The sequence below is a fragment of the Pinus tabuliformis genome, chromosome 1_1, assembly GCF_031772625.1.
Source record: "Pinus tabuliformis cultivar Carrire ecotype Pingquan chromosome 1_1, CPIR1, whole genome shotgun sequence".
Classification (NCBI taxonomy): Eukaryota; Viridiplantae; Streptophyta; class Pinopsida; order Pinales; family Pinaceae; genus Pinus; species Pinus tabuliformis.
Genome location: NC_142297.1, coordinates 124,432,842 through 124,451,662, shown reverse-complemented (window position 1 = coordinate 124,451,662; position 18,821 = coordinate 124,432,842). Strand labels below are relative to the sequence as shown.

The following is an 18,821-nucleotide window of genomic DNA, read 5'->3' as shown; positions in this document are numbered from 1 at the left end:
CTCGCCCTTGATGATTCAGGCACTGCGTCACCCTTCCCTTGTTGCTGCTCTGCTAGAAACAGCTTCTATCACTCGTGACAACTGTTTTTTGCTGCTATTGCTCCGCTCGGCTAATGTCCTCAATTCTCCTGTGATCTGCAACCATGCTCTAATACCATGTTGAAGTTTCTAAGTCCACCAATGAGAAACCCTCCATGCACTTTACTGCTTTATTCCTACCTACTTGTTTTGTCACTTAACAAGTTATTTACAATGTAAATACTGAAAATAAACACTAGTGCATGCTCAACATATTACAGATCATCAACTAAAGGAAACAGAAACAATCACACCAAATGACACTGTTATTTTTGGATCAATGTCCCCAAAAAAACCCAATGTGGGAAAACCGGTGCAGCTATCTAAGGGTTTTCTTATTAAGCAATTTCAGAGTACAATCTAGGTGCCAAATCCGGCTTTGCCCAACAGAGAATTTCCTTGGCAGTAATACCTCTCAGTTTGAGACAAAAGTCCCAGTTGAAACCCTGGATAAACCTTCCGACAGCTCCTCAACTCTAATCTGCCCCAAAAACCCGAGCATCTGCCTTTCTAGACTGCGTCAACATCTCTCTGCCCAACGCTGGCCCTACATCACCCTGAATGGGTCTGCGTCAACCTCAGGAGACCCTACGTCAGCCTTCTGGTCCTCTACATCAGCAACACTGGCCTCTCTGAAGCACTGCGCAACTCCTGGCTGCCTCTGCGTGCCCCTGCATGGGCTCTGACTGCTACTGCTTCACTCTCTATGGCTCCTACGCTACTCTCCCAGCACTATCTTTGCCTCTTTGTCTATTTGTACTCAATGCCCCTCAGCTGCAACTCCGATCACTAATTCTATCTCTCTTAGCAAACCCCATTCTAGAGAATAGAATGACTAATCATCTGGTGTACTCTCCAAGTGACCCTCAAGCCCCCTCTTATACTTTTCTCGTTGACACATCAACAACCGCGATTAAGTCCCTAATCAATGACTAAGATTAGATCTGGCTTGGTCCATGTCTTTTGGACCATTTTAACACAGTTTTATATTAATCCACATTAATATTATAATTTCTTTAAATTTAGAGTTCAAGACTCCATTAAAAATATTAATTATTTTAATATCTCCTGAATTGTTTAGAATCTGACCAAACCCTTTCTAGGCATTAGAGATCTCATGTGCCCCAACCTCTCCACCAAATTTCGTAGCTAGAACACATCCAATGCTACAACAAATCAACAAATACAATAAAGCTGAGATAGTATATTTAAGATGAGCATATGTAAAAATTATACATGTAAATTTTTGGAATTGTTCAAACATTACCAAATCACATAATATGCTATGTACACATTATAAATGTATGTTTTCTTTCAAACAACAATTGAAAGGTAAGCTTAATTTTAAATTTCAATGTGGAAGGAAAAACTACAGAAAAACCTTTCAAATAGAAATTCAGACCAACCCTTCAAATTTGACTGCTGCTTACCATTTCTTTTCGAACTTGCTCCCATGGCTGCTTATCCAGTTTATCAATTGCAGAGCAAATACTTCTGAATTTTCCCTGAGGTACTCCACATATCTCTAACATTCCATCCAACAATTTTTGATGGTTCAGCTTCACCTGCCAGATTAGAACTTGAACAATCTCTGCACATAGTGACAAGATGTTACTGCACAAAAAACAATTTAAAACGTGGATACAACAGATAAGATCATTCACCCCTAAATTAAGCGGATTGCACATCAACTTTTGACAATTACCTCGTAGTGCCCGATGTTTAGTTCATCTAAGAGCTCAGTCAAAACCTTCATCACTTCAAATCAGGTACCATTGGGGAATACTGCCCAGCAATATCAAAATCACACTGATAGAATTCACGGTAACGTCCCTTAGAAGGGTTATCCCTCCTGTAGACCCTTGCTATGTGATATCTTTTCAAATTATTGATACCATGCATAGCCAAATATCGTGCAAAAGGCACAGTCAAATCGTATCTCAAAGAGCATATTTCACCACCCTGGAAATAAACAATATAAAAGGTAAACATAGTGGACATGAACTACACCCATTTATCATCAAAATAATCAATATGGATAACCCCAAAAATCCACCATAGAAGCATGAAAATATAAATAAAATAACTTATGAACTGTGCCTAAATATATATGTACTGATAATGACACAATTAAAGGCTCCAAGGAAGGCCTGATGGATCCCATATATAACAATAAAACATAGAGTCATAATCGAAAGATGTTAACACCGTGAGTGCTGAGGTCGAAATTAGTCCACTAGGCCCATATTAAAGCCCATAAACTAAGGACATGAATAGTATGTGCCTGAGAACTGAATTTCTTGTTCTTATATGGCCATAGCCAATAACCTAGTATAATGGATCTCCAGATTCCAGAATGTAGGGCAGAAATTTGCCTGCACTAAAACCATATATTAGTAGTTGAACATTAGGAATGATTAGCCCCTGTTTGATCAATTCTAAGCACTGGAGTAGAAATTTGTCCACTAGGCTCCTATCAAAGCCAATGAACTAATAAACTGAACAGCATGTGCCTGAGAACTGAATGTGCCTAGTGGCTTTGTAAAAGAAGCTAACACATTATTTAAGAGTGAATAGAGCTATATTCTGGTAAAAAATGAGTTTTATCAAAAAGCCATAGCAAATATTCTAGTATAATGGATCTCCAGAAAGTAGGACAGAAACTTGCCTGCACTAAAACCATATATTATCAGTTGAATATTAATTATAAGTGCCCTTGGATGATCATTTATGATATGGGATTCCTAAGAAGTTCCAGTTTGTCCCTTATGAAAACTCATTTTTTACCAGAATATAGTGAATCTGATTGAGAAACCTTAACCCTGATTTTGTCAACCTTTTCCAAAAATGAGTTAACCTTGGAATTAAGTATCCTAAAAAGATACAAAAGTGCACCTCACAGAGTTTTGAAGAACAGTGAGGCAAGGATCTTGTGAAAAGACAACAAAAACTTGTAGCACAGACTAAAAATATTGTGTGTGTTCTCAGAAGAAGCATGAGAGCAAGGCTGTTTCCTTAAATTCTATTACTCATTCAAAATATTAATCTCTTTTCCTGTTGAAACACAATAATATTCTTCATGGAAAAGATATATGAACACCGTCATATTTTGCTGCATTATCTCTAGTCAATTTCTCACTCTGTAAATTTATGACTATACTCTTTCTCTTTACAATATTTGTTTTTATTATTGTGTATTAAGATTAGGGACTGTTACCCACCACTTGGTGAGCGATATCCCCAGGAGAAATTTTTCTCCATGATGAGCCTCAGCCGGCAGCCAGCATCCCCTTGATGCCTCCTACTAACTCGTTGTGTCATTTCTCTGACAACTGAGACAGCCATGTGATCCTTCACCCACCTATATTGATTGTATGTTTGAAGGTGGGCCTCCAAAATCCAAAGGTATGTCTTGTCATTTGGTAATTGAGTATTGGGTTTACTTATCATGGATACTTCTGGGTATGGATTGATGGGGGGTTTTGGCGGAAAGAGTGAACTTAGTTTGTGCTCCTCTCCCCTTGATCTCTTTTGGTTGTTACCCTTGGATCTTAGTCTCGTGAGATCTCCTTTATTGACCATTTGGTTCTAGGGTGGTACTACTTGGGAAACCCCGAGTATGGGTGCGTGGTCCTGCTCCTTTATCGGCACATATCACCCCCTTTTTTCACTCACTATACCCCCATTCATATTTTCTCCCACCTGGGTCCACATAGGGCTAGCCTCCCTATCCCGTTGCCCCCACCTTGGGGTTAGGCCTAGAATGATGCCCCGAAGGTTGAAGCAATTAAAAGAAAAAGTGAAAAGCATAAATGGCCACATCTAATAAAGAATTGTACCACAAAATGCAAAAGATGGTCGGGACAAAATAATTAGCACGTGGGCAAAAGCCATTACATGACCTCTACCCCAACCATGACCATCACCCTGGTTCCATAGGCCCTAGATGAGTCTCCTCTATCATTCAGGAACCCATGATTGTCCCAAACCCTGGAAGGCAATGAACCGCCCTACCTAAAAGGGTTAATCACTGATATATTATATACATCGTGCTCTTATCCTTTGAGCCCCGAGCAATTAACTAAAGAAAAATTCATAAAAGGCAAAATCCATATAAAGAAGGGTGGAAAAATCAAGGTCGAGCACCTCATGTACCACGACTGCTCCTTCCTATGTTGAAATTTGGCACCAGAGGACAGGTGGTTCCCTTAGGCTTTGATCTTTGGCCTAGGGAAAAGTGTCCAAAATAATTTAATTTTTCTCCTAAAGTGACTTTATAATTTTATAAAGTTAAATCTAATTTAAAAGTGACTTTAAGTGATAAAATTACTAAGTCTGATTCTAAAGTGACTTTTATAAAGTCAATGAAAAATTAGAAAGGAAAAGTGACTTTGAAAATAAATGACTAAGTGGGTCTTTATTAAAGTGGGGTGAATTAAAAAATAGAAAGTGAGATTTAAATGAGCATTTAATCTCATCCATTGATCTAAATCTATTTCAGCCATTGGATTTAGAGATCACCCAAAAGTCACTTGGATCACCCAAAAGTCACTTGGAGTTATATTAAGGGAGGAAAAGGAGGAAAAGATCACATTCGATTCAATTCTTTCATGAGCAGATTGAGAGAAGGAGAACAAGAGAGCAAGGGAGATTTCTGGACAGTGATCTGCGGAGTATCAACAGCGGTGTAACAGCAACGGTGTTTCAGTAGCGGTGTTTCAGCAACCGTGTTTCAGCAGTGGTGTATCAGCAACTAAGTTGCAGTGGCCGTGTTTCAGCAACCGTGTTTCAGCAGCGGTGTATCAGCAACTGAGTTGCAGCAGCGGTGGTTCAGCAACGGTGTATCAGCAGCGGAGTTTCAGCTGCGGTGTTTCAGCAAGTCTGTATAGTGAAGTTTCAGCAGGGCAGTTTTTAGCAAGGCTGAGATAAGTTGTAAAATTTTGCTTGCTGATTTTTGTTGAATATTTCTCTTACTGTAAAAAGACATTTTCCAAAAATAAAGAAGAAATCTCAAACTGGTTTTCCCCAAGAGTTGTAGGGGGTTTTTTCAGGGTCACATTGACCAAAAATCTCAGTGTTTAAATGTGTTTTAATGGCTGTTTATTACTGGTGATTTTTATTTCTGCAATTTCCAGCATTTTGTAAAATTTCCAGAATTTGTGTTTTCAGCAAATTTATTTTTTCCAGCTTGTTAAATGTATGGTTATGGGAAAGGGCATTTAACTATATGGGAGAAATAAGGAGAAACTAAAAACCAGGGTGGGAAATGAGAAATTTATACATGGTATCAAAGCTTGAGTGTTGAAAGGACAGTTTGGGACAGCAAAAGGAAAAATTACAGCTACTGATTTTTCACTCAGAAAATTCCAGCAAACTGATTTTTTCATAAACAGCAGTTTTACCTTTACTACAGCAGTGCTATTTTTCAGTTTTTGGAAGGAGAGAATGCAGAGTATCTTTGAGGAGGCAGAAGTCTGGGATATCATGGTGCATACCGCACAGAACCCTGTTGTTGTGCCTACTGATGCTATTCAGTTGACTGCTTATAATAAGAAGAACAATAAGGGTAAGAGGTTGATTCTAGACGGAATCAAAGGCCATTGCATTCCTCATGTAAGAGGAAAGAGCAATGCCCATGAGATGTGGATAGCATTGTCCAATCTCTACTAGAGTACTAATGAGAACCGGAAGATGGTCCTGAAGGAGAAGCTGAAGAACATCAAGATGGGTAATGATAGTGCAGCTGGATATCTCACAAAGATTACTAATGTGAGAGATGAGTTGGCAGCGATTGGAGAGGCCATTCGACCCACTGAGTTGGTGCAGATTGCAGTGAATGGCCTCCCCCGTTCATGGATGAACTTTGCTGATGGGGTTTGTGCACGTGAGACCCTTCCCACATGGGAGAGGTTTTGGGATGATTGCATTCAGACAGAGATCAAGAAAGGTCAGCTTGGGGCAGCCAATCTAGTTGAGCAGGATGAGGATGTAGCACTGGTGGCAGGAGGAAAGAAAGGCAAAGGGAAGAAGCAGGCTTCCACAAGCAGTGGTGGGGGCAAAGGCAAAGGTAAAGGTAAATAGGGGAACACACAGAAGGACTATTCCAAGGTGAAGTGTTGGAATTGTCAAAAGATGGGACACTATGCAATTGTGTGTCCGGAGAAGAAGAAGAAGAAGGGGAAGAACCAGGATGTGGCAGCTTCAGCAGAAATTGAGGACTTTGCAGGTCGTTTTGACCGGGAGTTTGCATTCACTACGTGTGGGTCCTCTAGTGCAGGATCACCTGCCACACAGGTTCAGAGGGATCATGCTTTTCCCTCGATTAGTGGAGCATCTTCAGGTATCTGGTATGTGGACAGTGGGGCTCCACGTCACATGACAGGAGTCCGTGAGTACTTCTCAGAGCTTTCAAAGAGTGGCACTGATATTGAGGTAGTACTCGGTGATGACAGAGTTGTTAGAGCAGTCAGGGTGGGGACAGTGACATTTCAGAGGGAGTCCAAACCTCCCTTGAAAGTGTTAGATGTTCTTTATGTGCCAGGGATAAGGAAGAACCTCATATCCGTCTCAGCTTTGGAGGACAGAGGTTATGAGGTACTGTTCAGGGGAGGACAGGTGAGGACAGGTGTCGATGTATCCCAAGGGCACTCCAGCTGATTCAGCTAGAGTGATAGGTGTACGCCATGCAAAGGTGTACAAGTTTGCATTCCAACCCCTTTTGGCATTGAGAAGTAGTACCGACAGCAGAGCTAACAGTTCTGAGCTGTGTGAGATTTGGCACCACAGGATGGGACATATGTATCATGGAGCCTTGAGGACATTGCGGGAGATCACTACAGGTGTGCCAGATTTCAGTACTGATCACTTTGATACTTGTAGAGGTTGTGCGATGGGCAAGTTTGCCAAATCCCCTTTTCCCACCAGTGACAGCAGAGCGACTGGGATACTAGATTTGATTCATTCCGATGTGAGCGGTCGGATGTCTCATGTTTCCTTGAATGGATATGAGTACTATGTTTTATTCATTGATGATCACTCCAGGAGGACCTGGATTTATTTTTTGAAGACCAAGAGTCAGGTCTTCAAGCGGTTTCAGGAGTTCAGATCTCTTGTGGAGACACAGACAGGTCGGAAGATCAAGTCCCTGAGGTCGGACAATGGAGGAGAGTACACCCTTGGAGAGTTTGTTGACTATTGTGCAGAGGCAGGCATTAGGAGGGAGTTCACTGTTCCTTACAACCCCCAGCAGAACGGGGTTGCAGAGAGGAAGAACAGATCCATCATAGGGGCTGCCAAAGCCATGTTACATGATCAGGGGTTGCCATTGTTCTTGTGGGCAAAGGACTGCAACACAGTTGTTTACTTGCAGAACAGGAGTCCGCATCGTGCCTTGGGGCACATGATTCTAGAGGAGGCTTTTTCTAGGAAGAAGCCTGATATTGGTCATCTTCGTATCTTTGGGTGCATCACATACTCCTATATACCCAAGGAGAAGAGGACCAAACTAGAGCCCACCGCAGAGAAGGGTATCTTTGTGGGCTACAGTGAGACCTCAAAAGCCTTTCGGATTTACATTCATGCACAGAGGAGAGTTATTGTCAGACATGATGTGAAGTTCGAGGAGGACAGGGCCTTTAGGAGGTCACGGGAGTTAGAGTATCTAGATCAGCCAGACCCTCAGCAGCAGTTGAGTCAGTCGCAGGGATCCAGTGGGCAGAGATCAGGAGGATCAGGAGGTACATCTATGAGGATGTCAGGTCCGTCAGTGAGCAGTGGCTCACCGAGCCAGAGGGGTGGTGCTCCGGGCAGCATGCAGAGCAGTTCACAAAGCAGTTCACTAGGGAGTCCACTAATGGACAGTTCACACAGTACCTCAGCTTCTACAGGTTCAAGTGCAGGCAGGAGGACAACAGACAGACAATCAGGAGTTCAAGCTCCTGATGAAGATGAGGAGGAGGAGTTTCATTCTCCGGTGGAGAAGTGCAGTCAGGGAAGAGGAAGCCCAAGTGGCTTCAGGACACCTTGAGAGATGCCACATCTATTGCTGAGCCGAAGAGGCCGGTCAGAGAGAGTAGACCACCTGAGAGGTTTTGTAGCTATATGGCGATGGTTACCAACATCCTTGACTCTGGGCCTTCTAGCTATGAGGAGGCAGCTAGCCAGCAGGTCTGGAGAGAGGCCATGCAGGAGGAGTATTCTTCTATCATGAAGAATGATGTTTGGGAGGTGGTGCCGAGGCCTGAGGGCAAATCCGTGGTTACTTCCAGATGGCTTTACAAGGTAAAGCATGCTGCAGATGGTAGCATTGAGAAATAAAAAAGTGAGGTTTGTGGCTAGAGGGTTCTCCCAGGTAGAGGGAGTTGATTATGAGGAGACCTTCGCTCCCGTGGCTTGATATACTTCGATCCGCTCCATTATATCGATAGCAGCAGAGATGGGTTGGAAGATCCACCAGATGGATGTGAAGACTGCATTTCTCAATGGCTTCATACAGGAGGAGGTGTACATTGAGCAGCCACAGGGCTTTGAGGTGCATGGGAAGGAGTCCCATGTGTGCAGACTGAAGAAGGCCCTTTATGGCCTGAAGCAAGCTCCCAGAGCTTGGTACATAGATACATATTTGCAGGGGATGGGTTTCACAAAGAGTGAGGCAGATCCGAATCTTTACTTTATTGTGATTGGTGAGGAGCCTCTCATTCTGGTGTTGTATGTGGATGACTTGATCATTACAGATGCAGAGAGACTCATAGAGCACTGCAAGAGAGATCTTGCGACGAAGTTTGAGATGAAGGACATCAGCTTGATGCATTACTTTTTGGGCTTGGAGGTGTGGCAGGAGGAAGGGCATTTCTTCCTGGGGCAGGGGAAGTATATTGTGGACATCCTTAGCAGATTCTACATGGAGGATTGTAGACCCATGTCGACACCGATGATCACCAACTGGAAGAACCTTCATGCTTCGGATTCCAAGTTGGTGGATCCCACATTGTACAGGCAGCTGATTGGTTCCTTGATGTATTTGGTCAACACTAGACCAGACATCTGTTTTGCAGTCAACACGATGAGTCAGTTTATGTGTGAGCCTAGGAAGATTCACTGGGTGGCTGCAAAACACATTTTGCGGTACTTGCAAGGGACAGTGGATTATGGTCTGGACTACAGGCAAGGAGATGGAGTGAGATTGGCAGGATACACTGATTCTGATTGGGCAGGTTGTGCTTCTGATAGGAAGAGCACTTCAGGGTGTTGTTTTGGGTTGGGTTCAGCAGTAGTGTCATGGTTCAGCCTGAAGCAGCAGTCAGTAGCACTGAGTTCAGCGGAAGCAGAGTATATGGCAGCCAGTCTAGCTAGTTGTGAGGCTATCTGGCTTCGCAAGATGTTGTTTGGCTTATTTGGTCAGCCGTTGAAACCTTCAGTGATTTACTGTGATAATCAGAGCTACATTAAACTCACGGAGAATCCAGTATTTCATGACAGGTCAAAGCATATCGGGATCAGATATCATTTCATCAGAGACTATGTTCAGAAGGGAGCTGTGAAGCTTGAGTATATTTCCACTGATGAGTAGGTTGCAGATATTCTTACCAAAGCCTTACCACGGGGCAAGCATGTCTACTTGAGAGACAAGATGGGAGTGGTGAGGAACACCTTCCTCGGTAAGAGGGAGTGTTGAAATTTGGTACCGGAGGACAGGTGGTTCACTTAGGCTTTGATCTTTGGCCTAGGGAAAAGTGTCCAAAAGAATTTAATTTTTCTCCTAAAGTGACTTTATAATTTTATAAAGTTAAATCTAATTTAAAAGTGACTTTAAGTGATAAAATTACTAAGTCTAATTTTAAAGTGACTTTTATAAAGTCAATGAAAAATTAGAAAGGAAAAGTGACTTTGGCAATAAATGACTAAGTGGGTCTTTATTAAAGTGGGGTGAATTAAAAAATAGAAAGTGAGATTTAAATGAGCATTTAATCTCAGTCATTGATCTAAATCTATTTCAGCCATTGGATTTAGGGATCACCCAAAAGTCACTTGAATCACCCAAAAGTCACTTGGAGTTATATTAAGGGAGAAAAAGGAGGAAAAGATCACATTCGATTCAATTCTTTCATGAGCAGATTGAGAGAAGGAGAGCAAGAGAGCAAGGGAGATTTCTGGACAGTGAGCTGCGGAGTATCAGCAGCGGTGTAACAGCAACGGTGTTTCAGCAGCGGTGTATCAGCAGCTGAGTTGCAGCAGCCGTGTTTCAGCAGCGGTGTATCAGCAGCTGAGTTGCAGCAGCCGTGTTTCAGCAACCGTGTTTCAGCAGCGGTGTATCAGCAGCTGAGTTGCAGCAGCGGTGTTTCAGCAACGGTGTATCAGCAACGGAGTTTCAGCTGCGGTGTTTCAGCAAGTCTGTACAGCGAAGTTTCAGCAGGGCAGTTTTCAGCAAGGCTGAGTTTTAGCAAGGCTGAGATAAGTTGTAAAAGTTTGCTTGCTGATTTTTGTTGAATATTTCTCTTACTGTAAAAAGACATTTTCCAGAAATAAAGAAGAGCTCTCAAACTCGTTTTCCCCAAGAGTTGTAGGGGGTTTTTCCAGGGTCACATTGACCAAAAATCTCAGTGTTTAAAATTTAAATGTGTTTTAATGGCTGTTTATTACTGCTGATTTTTATTTCTGCAATTCCCAGCATTCTGTAAAATTTCCAGAATTTGTGTTTTCAGTAAATTTATTTTTTCCAGCTTGTTAAATGTATGGTTATGGGAAAGGGCATTTAACTATATGGGAGAAATAAGGAGAAACTAAAAACTGGGGTGGAAAATGAGAAATTTCTACATCCTATACATTATATGCCCAAGTATGGGCCTCCCCTTATCTAGCTACCCCCATGCCCCATTATGTGGCCCAGGGCTGCCCCTCTCATTCCCTATTCCATTTCACCTATTTGTTACTTGCCACCCTCATTAGAAGGATGTACCTTGGACATACTATCCTCTCTAGGGGTTGAAACTACCTAATAAGGTCCTTGGCTAGCCCCCTTTTGAATTTGGAGACACTAGCACATGCCAAATCCCACTACGAACCGGTGTGCCATTATGAAATGCCCAATTTGTTATCCATGGCTTGTAAGCTCCTTTACCCGATTATGTTAGTGACTGATTGTATTGGAAGCCTAGGGGATGCATTGGATCTTATGCAAGATTGCAAGTGGTTTCCATTTGGGTTTGGTCTCCCTATATGGGATCTTGAGCCCCAGAGGTCCACATTGGCACATGTAGGGTGTGCATAGAGAGCCATGGGCCTCCACCGCAGCAAACAACACTCCATAGATCTTCATGGATGTTCACAGACTAGTAGCGATCACTTATGGGACGATGGTGATATGGTTGGTACATTATGCCTAGCAAGCCCCCATAGGAGCCCCACACTCTTGGCAGGTGCCACAGCACTTGTACGATGTCATGGCCACATTCACTCCACCACCTAGACCATTGCAGAGGATCTACAGACATCTCTTATTCATATGGAGACCCATGGGGTCATTGATGTGCCCTCAAACCCACTGAGAGCACAATGGGTCCACTACTTGGAGAACAAGGGGCCACCCCCTTGTCTATCATATTCTGAGGAATTTATTCCTCAGTATGGCACTTCAGGATGTTATTGAGCCTTTGGAGGGCCCTACGACATGCATGCATCATTATTTGGCCCCTTATGAGGCTTATTTTTACATTATGAGCTAGTATGGTGGGCTTGTCACCATTAGGAGTTATTATTTGCACATTATTTTATCTTTAGGGGCCCATAGGCTAATTCGAATTACATTAGGAGGCTATATATTGATGTTAGATACACTCATTTGTATCATCACTTGATTTGGGATCTCTCTAGCCTTAGAGAATTTTTGTATTGTTTCCTTGGAGGATATTTGCCGAAGATGGATGAATTTTGATGTATGGATTTGGGTTATCTTTCTTATCTTGGAGCTTTGTTATGCAAACAAATTGTTGGTTGGATATACTCTATAACGTTGTAAGTGCTTTTATCATTGTTATTCTTGTTGCCGCATACAACTAAAATTAGGGCTAGTTGCTACATTATTGTAATGTGGAATTGAGCTATGTTTTAGTTATTTAATGTATGGGCCAATGTTATATGAATGAAATGTCCTAGAGATTATTTTATCTCGAGAAGCTTGCATTATTTGCTTTAAAGTATAAATGCTTGAAAGTCGCTTTTCTTTTCTTACTATCTACATTGGATGAAGTTGACTTTCTGGGCCTCCTTGATCAAGAATCCAAGTTCTTATTCAATACCATCCTCGACTCCATATCCCCAAGTGAATTAGGCGCAGGTTCCATAAAAGGGTGATCATCTCAACTCTCATTTTACCATTTTTCCCCTTTTCCCTAAGTCTAGCCCCATTAGGTCACCTAGGGCATCAATTTCCCGGCAATTGGGCCAAGGAAAAAATTTGATCTTCCCTAGGCTACTGCACTGGTGGGTACCCTCCCTCTCCTCCAAATTTGAGGCCATTCTGACGTTGGAATCTCCGAGAATCCCAAGCCCTAGCTCTAGGACCGAATTTTGCCTAGGTATCCCCAAGGCTAGACCTTAGTAGGATCAATTCAACCTTTCGAAGTGAATATCCTTGTTTGGTCCTTTCCCCTCACCTTGTCCACAATAGGAACATCATTGGTTTCTTTATTCCATCCCCGAACTTGGGTTGGGTCCACTTGGCCCTGTGTGGTCCCACTTCTCAATAAAGACTATTTGTCAAAGACCACTTGGAAGTCCAAGTTCCCAAGGATTATAGGGATTGAAAAACTTGTTCATAAGCCTATATTTTCTCACTCAACCCTCCAATCCTCCCCCCTTATCCCTGGAGGGCCAAGTCCCTTGCTTAAAAAGCAAGCAAGCTCCATTCTTCATCTCCATCCTTGAGAAAGGGTTTTTAAGGTCACTTCTCACCTATCTATCGACATATACTTTACAAGTGAATCCCTACACGACCGGGACTCCTCCCATCGGTGAAAGTCCATATAAAATAAGGAGACTTAGCTGTGGTGACAGTAGGCTAAGCCTCCAACATTGCCCTTGACCTAGCAGTTGCCCTCTCAAGAACCCCCTTTAAGTCCCCTGCTGATTTGAGCAGTAACAGGGACATAACATTTTCTCATCTGATTCAGGTGCTCCCTGGTTATTACTTCTCAATTTATTCACTCAAAGCATTCAGATCTTACATAGTGAACAGGAAGTGCTCTATCACAGTTCAAAGAAATTCATTACATTTCATCACTAATGAATCTTCTTCAGGATTACCAGATTAAATTACACATCTCAACCATATCAACAAATACATATACATCAAACAACATTCTCAAGCTTCATATCAAGTCCATGTTTCTTAAATACCTGATCAGCAAGGTCATAAATTAGCTTAGAATCTTCACCGTACTTTCCCATCAGAGTCTCTCTCAACTCAAAAACTAGAGTATCAAGGGCCATAGCACCATGACGCTTGAACACCCCTACAATTATCGAAAATGCTCTTTCTCTTATGGCCATCTGTTCTGGTGTGAAATCACGGGTACCCTGTCACATTTATCAATTCAAAGCTACCAAAATAAGCATGTGGAGGCATATGACAGTAAAGAAAGAACATTAATATTCCCCATAACAAGTACCCAATTAAGAGAAAATGATTACATAAGTCATGGAGAAACACCTCTGAGTAAGAATACTATCATACTGCTCACTGGAAAAACAACAATTTCAAAATGAGATAACTTCTTCTGCAATAAAGGAAATATCTACTGCAAACAGCTCAAACCAAATTTCAGAAGCATCTAACAGTGTGAATCATGGAGTTGATAACCTTTTCTTTAAATTCAAACCACTAGACAGATAACTCTAGTATTATTTGGTAGGATTGAGAAATGAAAATTAAAAATGGGACTCAATATGAGAACCCTGAGAAACTGCAATTGGTTTAAAGAGTGAATTTTTATTGCATAAATGGTAAAAGATTCAAATCATGTTTGCAAACATCGTAGAGACAATTTACCAGGGACTTACATAGTATAAACATATCAACTGAAAGCTATCAAATAAGCATGTGGAAGCATATAGTCGTAACGAGAAGAACATTGATATGTCCCACAACAAGTACACCATTTAGAGACAATATCATTACATAGCTCATGGAAGAACCCCTCTGCATAAGAATACTCTTATATTACTCAATTGAAAAACAATAATTTCAGGATGAAATAACTTAAGCTGCAATAAAGAAAATAAGTACTACAAACAGTTCAAACAAGTTTCACAAGCATTTAAAAAGCAAACAATACAAATCATGGAGATAATAAACCTTCATGCAAAGTCAAACTGCTAGACAAAAAATTCGAGTACTTTCTCTGAGATTGAGAAATGAAAATAAAAATATGACCAATATGAGAACCCTGAACCTCCAAGAGATTTAAAGAGAGAGATTTCATTACATTGATAATACAACATTCAAGCATCATAAAATACAATTTACCAATAATGAAGCTAAAAAACTTGCAGAGTCAAGCTTCTAGGACTTAAATACTATAAGATTGAACTTAAGTTTTCAAGTAAAAACAGATACCATTTGACTATCGACAGTAGTCACAAACCTAGCCATGGTTCTTTGCACAGGGAGACACAATGGCCAAAAGAAACATCTATAAGACAGCAGAGGGAATGCAACTGCATGTTAAAGAGGTCATTGCAGGCATAGCAGAGGATTATATAGAGGGGTTTGCAGCAGCAGAACAAAGGTTGACAGAACAAGTGGCTAAGCTAAAGCAACAACTGGAAGTCCACGGTATAATCCCAGAGTTCACTCTCAAAATGCTCAGAATTAAGAAGCAGATGGAGACGAACCACAACCAAAACAATGGAGACCAATGAGAAGCACATAAATGTCAGAGTATTTCCACCAAATCAACTGACTTCATGACCAATCTAGATAAGTATTATGGTTTTATATTTCATGACTTTGCTTATAAAAACATTAATAGTCAGGCTAGCATTTTAAGAACCTCCTCCTTACTAGTGGAAACTGGAAAGCCAGCATTTTAATTTGATGACAGAATAGGCTAGAGATTTGCCATGAACTAAAACAAGCAGATTCAATGATTTCATGTAACTATTGGTCTTAATGACAGAGACTGTGAGGATCAAATATCGAGATTTCTGAGGAAAACTTCATATGTTGCACAGTTATATAGCTCCGTATACTTTGTCGATAGAAAAATATTTACTTATCAAACAAAAACAACAGTCACAAACCTTGGGAATTTTAGGTAATCTTCTAGTTTCATTGCTTTCTAAAATTGTCTTCATAGTCTCTAATAGCATCTGAAGTTCTGAGTCTTTTAGATCGAGTAACAAATCCAGTTCCTTTGCCCATTCATCCGGTGACAAATAAACCCAAGTAGGTGTATTACCTAGGTGTAATCTCTTTTGAATAATTTGAACAATGATCTGCCTGACAATAGCAGTTCCCTTCCCCAAACCAATTTCTTGGCTCCCTTTCTTCTTCTTTTCACCTCTCGGCTTCCCCTTAGTTTCATGTGCCTTCATATCATTTTCCTCTACGCTTCCCCCTTCATTGCGGCTCCCTTTAACAGCAACATCCTGGGCAACAATTTCGCCCGGGAAGCTTTTCTCTGCAATTCCACCTGCAATAAGCTTTTCACGCAAACTGAGCAAAGAGAGTGCGCAAACTGCCTCGCAAGCCAGAATTCGTCTCGTCTCTTGCAACAAGGCAAGAACGTCACTGGCCACTAGAACTCCATCCGACTCACGTTCGGAAACAACCTTCGAGAAAATCGATTGCACTTTATGATTTAAGGCATCTGAGTACTCATACTGCCGAAGAAAATGGTCATCCAGCTTCACATCATTGTCAAGGCTGTTAAAAACACTGACACTGCGCTCAGCCCTGCTGAAACTATTCACTCCGACCGCTTGCAACGAAACGGCAAGTGACAAAACTGCCTGCTTTAAATCCTGAAGCTGCACGGCTTCACCTGAACCCTGCGTACTGCCGGATTTCTTCTTACCGTATACTGTGCTGTTAACTTCAATCCTAATCTTGTTCTGCGACAATTTAACATTTTCTCTGAGGCATCCGTGATTGTAAGGGATAGCAAAAAATGCAGAATCTCCATCAAACCGTAAATTCTTAGGGTTTGCCAGTTTCGAGCAGAATAAAAGCGTGCGCATATCACTGGCGACGTCGTTGTCTGCTTTGTTTGAAAAGCCCTCGCTTGAAACCTCTAGATCAAAAGCCTGCGTGTTAATTTGCACTGCTTCACAGGACAAACCCGCAACAGCGTCTACAGTTACACACAAGGCTGACGAAGTATAAATGGCGAGCGCGCTAATTCCAATGGTAGCCGGAAAACAAGCCTCCATGACCTCAATTTCCTCTGCCGTGGCAAAGAAATCCTCCTTTGAAATTCTCGTAAAAGACTCGACCCTGAGATCATCTTTAAATCTGTAAATTGCTTCCACAACCGCGTGGACAATTTCAGAATCCGACTGGGGCAAATCCAGAGCTTTATTATCGTTATTATTCAACATATATTCAATAAAGAGTGGAATAACTGGACGGATTCGAGCCTTGGCTTGCAGCAGCTTGTTTACAAGCACAACGAGTGCAGCTCTGGCTTCCACGCAGGTTAAATACGGGCCGTTTCCGTTCGCATTTTCAGTGAGATTCTCGCTTGAATATACATATGTAGGAGCGATTGATTTAGAAGAATAATTACCTGATAGTTGAAAGAGTCTCTCCAGGGCGGACGAATCTATCTGTAGCTTAGAGAGTTCGTGTGCGACACTGTAAATCGCTTCTGCAGACAAAGCCGAGCCCTTGCTGCCAACGACATGTTGGGCATTTTTCAATGGGAAATACCAAAACCAATCATGCAAATACCACAGAGCCAATGCTCTGTTTCATTTCTTCCAGGACCTTTGCACAACGAAGCTAATAAAACCAAATGACTCACAACAGTCCATTACACAGCATAAAAACATTTCTATTGCTTAAAATATGAAGCCTCATACAAACATTCATCCTCTTTGCTGAGAGGGATCTACCAAAAACTTACATTCAACCAAAACTCTGTTTTCACCTGAGAAATTACTGTGCTGGGTTTACTGCAGTAAAACCCATTTTTACATTTGCTGGTGTAAAACTATTTTTACACATACTGCTGTAAAAATATTTTACACATACAGTAAACTTTACATTACATTCCTATTAAAAACAACTTGTGCACTCTTTTCTTTTTCTTTTGCATTTCAATGCAAATCCAATACAAAAAAAACTGATCTATGAACTGGTGTGCAATGCCTTCACCTGCTTCACGTGCGCTCCCTTTTTCATTTAATGGTGTAATAAAATTTTACACATCCTTCTGTAAAAATAATTTTACACTTCCCTGGTTCCTTTTGTTGCACTGTGCGTTATATGAAATACACTAGTCAACATAAAAAAAACTTACTTCAACCATATGCACTCATCCTTTTTTTTGTTCCTCTGGTTGTTTTTCGCTGCAGCGAACCAGGTTCTTTTTCTTCTCGTGTGCTCAAATGTTACCACACTCTCCACATTTTTTTTGTACAACCTCCGCCCGCTCTCGTTTTTAAAAAAAATGTGGTCAACGCACACAAAAACATATTACATACACCTTACCTATGTTAACATGACAAAACGATTATAATATAGGCCGTATAAAAAAAACTTAAATGCTTTGCCAACCGGAGTAAATAGTCTTAATTACTTGACAGCGGTCAACCCAAAACTTGACTTTTACTTCACGCAAAAAATTTGATTTGATGCAGGCGGGGAGCAGCTTCGAAGATCCACGATGGAGGACGAAGAGGACAATCGGACGGCGGAGATGACATCGGAGGGCAGTTTGTCACCGAGCTTTAGCTTCCGATGGGTTTCGTTTGCTGATGTCATGCGGGTGACACGCGTCGCCTCCAAATCGCATCGGAGCTCAACATACGGAAACAACTTTTCATGGGAAGGCGGTGCGATGAGGTCTGAGCGGTTTTGTGGTTTTCAGTCTGGCGGTTTTGGAGAGCGCAGTACGGCTGCGTTGAAATTATATTTTCAACACTCCCCTTTAATTTCAACTGCTGGGCATTCAATCTTACCCAAGCACTTCCTCACATGGAGGGATTCACTAACTGCTGTTACAAGAATATCTTCCTCACATAGAGGGGTTCACCAATCTTCCTCGCATAGAGGGATTCACCAACTGCTTCTGCTGCAGTTCATAAACAAACAAAGTTGTCTTCCTCTTAATAGAGGGATTCACCTAAAACTGTGCTTAAGAGCACCTTCCTCATGACAGAGGGATTCACCATTACAATGTGCTGAAGAGCACCTTCCTCATGACAGAGGGATTTACCAAACTATGCTAAAGAGCATCTTCCTCTCACGGAGGGATTCACCAATGACTATGCTGAAAAGCATCATCCTCTTGATAGAGGGATTGACCAAATGACTGCTTCAAATGCAGTTCCAAAACAAACAATCATTGCACTGCTGTGTGTGCAAACTCATTACAATGTTCTCTTATGCTGATGCATATTCTCTGCTGCACTGTTGTGCCATCTTCTTTACTGCGTCTACTCCACACTGCTGTGTCTACACTTGCTGTTGTGTTGCTGCACTTCACTTACTTTTCTTTGCAAACTCTGCATTGCTGTGCCTT

The 18,821-nt window shown here is 41.6% G+C and overlaps 1 pseudogene across 1 annotated transcript; it reads right to left on the bottom strand.

Moving 5' to 3' along the window:
* Positions 1–1,487: 1,487 nt before the first annotated feature.
* Positions 1,488–18,061, bottom strand: LOC149211954 (histidine--tRNA ligase, cytoplasmic-like; annotated as a pseudogene). Its single transcript, XR_016250012.1, has 5 exons — positions 17,910–18,061; positions 15,376–17,041; positions 13,471–13,650; positions 1,784–2,040; positions 1,488–1,643 (listed from the first exon to the last, which is right to left on the bottom strand). The product of XR_016250012.1 is annotated as a histidine--tRNA ligase, cytoplasmic-like (transcript).
* Positions 18,062–18,821: the final 760 nt, after the last annotated feature.